At 29.1% G+C, this 7104-nt stretch overlaps 1 pseudogene; it reads right to left on the bottom strand.

Annotated features, from left to right (window-relative positions):
* Window positions 1-1057: 1057 nt before the first annotated feature.
* The window catches only part of LOC127925148 (protein ELFN1-like), a 20043-nt pseudogene continuing 13996 nt past the window's right edge, over window positions 1058-7104 (bottom strand).

Raw genomic sequence — 7104 nt, 5'->3', positions numbered from 1 at the left:
AAACCAATTAACCAAAAAAATTAAACAATTTAAACAATTAACCAATTAAAATTTAAACCAATTAACCAAAGGTAAAATTCAAACCAATTAACCAATAATTTAAAACCAAACAATTAACCAAGGTAAAAATTAAACCAATCAACCAAGGTAAAATTTAAACCAATTAACCAAAGGTAAAATTTAAACAATTAACCAAAGGGTAAAATTTAACCAAACCAAAGGTAAAATTGAAACAATTAACCAAAGGTAAAATTAAACAATTAACCAAAAAACCAAAACCAATTAACCAACCAAAATTAAAACCAACCAACCAACAAACCAAAATTTAACAATTAACCAAGGTAAAACCAAACAATTAACCAAAGAAATCAAATTCCAACCAATAACCAAAATAAAATTTAAACCAATTAACCAAGGTAAAATTGAAACAATTAACCAAAGGTAAAATTTAAACAGGTAACCAATAAAATTTAAACAGGTAACCAAAGGGGTAATCCAAACCAATTAACCAAAGAAATTAAAATTTAAACCAATTAACCAACCAAAATTAAACAATTAACCAAAGAAATTTAAAATTTAAACAATTAACCAAGGTAAACAAACCAATTAACCAAAGGTAAAATTCAAACCAACCAACCCGAAACAAAACAATTAACCAACCAACAAACCAATTAACCAATCAAATTTACCAACCAATTAACCAAAGGGTAAAATTTAAACAATTAACCAAAAGCAAAAAACAATTAAACCAATTAACCAAAGGTAACCAAACAATTAAACCAATCAACCAACCAAAATTAAACAATTAACCAACCAACCAACAAACCAATTAACCAACAACCAATCAACCAATCAACCAACCAACCAACCAACCAACCAATCAACCAATCAACCGACCAATCAACCAACCAATCAATCAATCAACCAATCAACCAACCAATTGACCAATCAATCAACCAACCAACTAATCAACCAATCAACCAACCAATTGACTGATAATCCATTCAACCAACCAACCAACCAATTGACCAATCATCCTACCAACCAAACAACCGACCAATCAACCAGTCAGTGTTACCTAGCTCTCTGGGGTGCCTCCCCAGGGTGAGGGGATCCAGGATGGAAGAGGGTTTCCTGCTACTCAGCTCCTCTAGCTCCTCAGAGTCAGGGAGGGGGCGCTGGGGGCCCGGGTACGAGTGGCGCTGCTCCTTGTACTGTCGGACCTTAAAATAAATATAAACATAATAATACCTCATATCATAATACCACTATGTAGTTGTCATATCAATACTATATTAATACTACTATGTAGTTATCCTATCACTATACTATATTAATATTAGTATGTAGTTATCCTATCACTATACTATATTAATACTACTGTAATACCACTATGTAGTTATCCTATCACTATACTATATTAATACTACTATGTAGTTATCCTATCACTATACTATATTAATACTACTGTAGTTATCATATCTATGTAGTTATACCTATCACTTATCTATATTAATACTACTGTAATACTACTATGTAGTTATCCTATCTATACTATATTAATACTACTGTAATACCACTATGTAGTTAACCTATCACTATACTATATTAATACTACTATGTAGTGATCCTATCACTATACTATATTAATACTACTGTAATACCACTATGTAGTGATCCTATCACTATACTATATTAATACTACTGTAATACTACTATGTAGTGATCCTATCATTATACTATATTAATACTACTGTAATACCACTATGTAGTGCTAGACTATGTACACTATGTGTGAATCTAAGTGTGCGTTCTCTAATTCTCTCCTTCTCTCTTTCTTTCTCTCTCTAGGACCTGAGCCCTAGGACCATGCCCCAGGACTACCTGACATGATGACTCCTTGCTAGTCCACCTATGCTGCTGCTCCAGTTTCAACTGGCCTGGGCCCTAGGACCATGTCCCAGGACTACCTGACATGAGGACTCCTTGCTGTCCCCAGTCCACCTGGCCATGCTCCTGCTCCAGTTTCAACTGTTCTGCCTTACTATTATTCAACCATGCTGGTCATTTATGAACATTTGAACATCTTGGCCACGTTCTGTTATAATCTCCACCACAGCCAGAAGAGGACTACCCCACATATGCTCTCTCTAATTCTCTCTTTCTTTCTCTCTCTCGGAGGACCTGAGCCCTAGGATGCCCCAGGACTACCTGACATGATGGCTCCTTGCTGTCCCCAGTCCACCTGACTGTGCTGCTGCTCAGTTTCAACTGTTCTGCCTTATTATTATTCGACCATGCTGGTCATTTATGAACATTTGAACATCTTGGTCATGTTCTGTTATAATCTCTACCCGGCACAGCCAGAAGAGGACTGGCCACCCCACATAGCCCGGTTCCTCTCTAGGTTTCTTCCTAGGTTTTGGCCTTTCTAGGGAGTTTTCCTAGCCACTATTTTACACCTGCATTGTTTGCTGTTTGGGGTTTTAGGCTGGGTTTCTGTACAGCACTTTGAGATATCAGCTGATGTACTATACTATATAAATAAATTTGATTTGATTTGATTTGATTTAGTGATCCTATCACTATACTATATTAATACTACTGTAATACTGCTATGTAGTGATCCTATCACTATACTATATTAATACTACTGTAATACTGCTATGTAGTGATCCTATCACTATACTATATTAATACTACTGTAATACCATTCTGTAGTGATCCTATCACTATACTATATTAATACTACTATGTAGTGATCCTATCACTATACTATATTAATACTACTATGTAGTGACCCTATCACACTATACTATATTAATACTACTGTAATACCACTATGTAGTTATCATATCACTATGCTATATTAATACTACTATGTAGTTATTCTATCACTATACTATGTTAATACTACTGTAATACTACTATGTAGTTATCCTATCACTATACTATATTAATACTACTGTAATACCACTATGTAGTTATCCTATCACTATACTATATTAATACTACTGTAATACCACTATATAGTTATCCTATCACTATACTATATTAATACTACTGTAATACTACTATGTAGTGATCATATCACTATACTATATTAATACTACTTTAATACCACGATGTAGTTATCATATCACGATGCTATATTAATACTACTATGTAGTTATTCTATCACTATACTATATTAATACTACTGTAATACCACTATGTAGTTATCATATCACTATACTATATTAATATTACTCTAATACCACTATGCAGTTATCCTATCACTATACTATATGAATACTACTATGTAGTTATCCTATCACTATACTATATTAATACTACTGTACTACTACTATGTAGTGATCCTATCACTATACTATATTAATACTACTGTAATACCACTATGTAGTGATCCTATCACTATACTATATTAATACTACTGTAATACCACTATGTAGTTATCATATCACTATACTATATTAATACTACTGTAATACCACTATGTAGTTAACCTATCACTATACTATATTAATATTACTGTAATACCACTATGCAGTTATCCTATCACTATACTATGAATACTACTATGTAGTTATCCTATCACTATACTATATTAATACTACTGTAATACCACTATGTAGTTATCCTATCACTATACTATATTAATACTACTGTAATACTACTATGTAGTGATCCTATCACTATACTATATTAATACTACTGTAATACCACTATGTAGTGATCCTATCACTATACTATATTAATACTACTGTAATACCACTATGTAGTTATCATATCACTATACTATATTAATACTACTGTAATACCACTATGTAGTTATTCTATCACTATACTATATTAATACTACTGTAATACTACTATGTAGTTATCCTATCACTATACTATATTAATACTACTGTAATACTACTATGTAGTGATCCTATCACTATACTATATTAATACTACTGTAATACTACTATATAGTTATCCTATCACTATACTATATTAATACTACTGTACTACTACTATGTAGTGATCATATCAATACTATATTAATACTACTTTAATACCACGTGTAGTTATCATATCACGATGCTATATTAATACTACTATGTAGTTATTCTATCACTATACTATATTAATACTACTGTAATACTACTATGTAGTTATCCTATCACTATACTATATTAATACTACTGTAATACCACTATGTAGTTATCATATCACTATACTATATTAATATTACTAATACCACTATGCAGTTATCCTATCACTATACTATATGAATACTACTATGTAGTTATCCTATCACTATACTATATTAATACTACTGTAATACTACTATGTAGTTCCTATCACTATACTATATTAATACTACTGTAATACTACTATGTAGTTATCCTATCACTATACTATATTAATACTACTGTAATACCACTATGTAGTTATCCTATCACTATACTATATTAATACTACTGTAATACTACTATGTAGTTATCCTATCACTATACTATATTAATACTACTGTAATACCACTATGTAGTTATCCTATCACTATACTATATTAATACTACTGTAATACCACTATGTAGTTATCCTATCACTATACTATATTAATACTACTATGTAGTTATCCTATCACTATACTATATTAATACTACTGTAATACTACTATGTAGTGATCCTATCACTATACTATATTAATACTACTGTAATACCATTATGTAGTGATCCTATCACTATACTCTATTAATACTACTGTAATACTACTATGTAGTGATCCTATCACTATACTATATTAATACTACTGTAATACCATTATGTAGTTATCATATCACTATACTATATTAATACTACTGTAATACCACTATGTAGTTATCCTATCACTATACTATATTAATACACTGTAATACTACTACCTATCACTATACAATTTTTTTTTTTTGTTTTTAGCCAAAAATGAAATAAAAAAATATATAGAAGGTACACACACACACACACACACACACACACACACACACACACACACACACACACACACACACACACACACACACACACCACACGCACACACAAACGCACACACACACACACACCCCCACCCCCAGTCCAGTACCTTCTGGGCCTCTGCCCGTAAGATGGCAGCGGCGGGCGTCCCGGCGGTGTCTCCGCTGGTTCCGGTCGGCGAGGTCTTCTCCATGTACTTGGTGTCAGAGGTTCCCCGGTGCGGCCCGTCGGAGCGGGAGGTGCGCGGGGAGCGGACGGATCCGCTGGACGAGGTCGAAGGTCGTTTGGATGGAGCCTCCATACTGTGGTGTCTCTGAAGAGGGTGGTGGTAACCTCCTTCAATCATAAGAACAATTCATATTAATCATTTGGTACATTATAATAATGATCTCAAAGAGCAAAAAGTAATGATAATGAGTTATAACATTTAATAACATTTAATGAGTTATAACAGTTAATGAGTTATAACATTTAATGAGTTATAACAGTTAATGAGTTATAACATTTAATAAGTTATAACATTTAATGAGTTATAACATTTAAAAACATTTAATGAGTTATAACATTTAATGAGTTATAACATTTAATGAGTTATAACAGTTAATGAGTTATAACATTTAATGAGTTATAACATTTAATGAGTTATAACATTTAATAAGTTATAACATTTAATGAGTTATAACATTTAATAAGTTATAACATTTAATGAGTTATAACATTTAATGAGTTATAACAGTTAATGAGTTATAACATTTAATGAGTTATAACATTTAATGAGTTATAACATTTAATAACATTTAATGAGTTATAACATTTAATAACATTTAATGAGTTATAACAGTTAATGAGTTATAACAGTTAATGAGTTATAACATTTAATGAGTTATAACATTTAATGAGTTATAACATTTAATGAGTTATAACATTTAATGAGTTATAACATTTAATGAGTTATAACATTTAATAACATTTAATGAGTTATAACATTTAATAAGTTATAACATTTAATGAGTTATAACATTTAATAACATTTTAATAAGTTATAACATTTAATGAGTTATAACATTTAATAATAACATTTAATGAGTTATAACATTTAATGAGTTATAACATTTAATGAGTTATAACATTTAATGAGTTATACATTTAATAACAGTTAATGAGTTATAACATTTAATGAGATATAACATTAATGAGTTATAACAGTTTATAACATTTAATGAGTTATAACATTTAATGAGTTATAACAGTTAATGAGTTATAACATTTAATGAGTTATAACATTTAATGAGTTATAACATTTAATAAGCTATAACATTTAATAAGTTATAACATTTAATGAGTTATAACATTTAATGATTTATAACATTTAATGAGTTATAACATTTAATAAGTTATAACATTTAATGAGTTATAACATTTAATGAGTTATGACATTTAATAACATTTAATGAGTTATGACATTTAATGAGTTATAACATTTAATGAGTTATGACATTTAATAACATTTAATGAGTTATAACATTTAATGAGTTATAACATTTAATACGTTATAACATTTAATGACTTATGACATTTAATAACATTTAATGAGTTATAACATTTAATAAGTTATAACATTTAATGAGTTATAACATTTAATGAGTTATAACATTTAATAACATTTAATGAGTTATAACATTTAATGAGTTATAACATTTAATAACATTTAATGAGTTATAACATTTAATGAGTTATAACATTTAATGAGTTATGACATTTAATAACATTTAATGAGTTATAACATTTAATGAGTTATAACATTTAATGAGTTATAACATTTAATGAGTTATAACATTTAATGAGTTATAACATTTAATAACATTTAATGAGTTATGACATTTAATAACATTTAATGAGTTATAACATTTAATGAGTTATAACATTTAATGAGTTATGACATTTAATAAATTATAACATTTAATAAGTTATAACATTTAATGAGTTATAACATTTCATGACTTATAACATTTAATGAGTTATAACATTTAACATTTAATGAGTTATAACATTTAATAACATGTAATGAGTTATAACATTTAATGAGTTATAACATTTAATAAC

This window comes from Oncorhynchus keta, unplaced genomic scaffold, assembly GCF_023373465.1.
Source record: "Oncorhynchus keta strain PuntledgeMale-10-30-2019 unplaced genomic scaffold, Oket_V2 Un_contig_5192_pilon_pilon, whole genome shotgun sequence".
In the NCBI taxonomy this organism is placed as follows: Eukaryota; Metazoa; Chordata; class Actinopteri; order Salmoniformes; family Salmonidae; genus Oncorhynchus; species Oncorhynchus keta.
The sequence above is the reverse complement of the archived record's forward strand: the minus strand, read 5'-3'. Positions and strand labels throughout refer to the sequence as shown.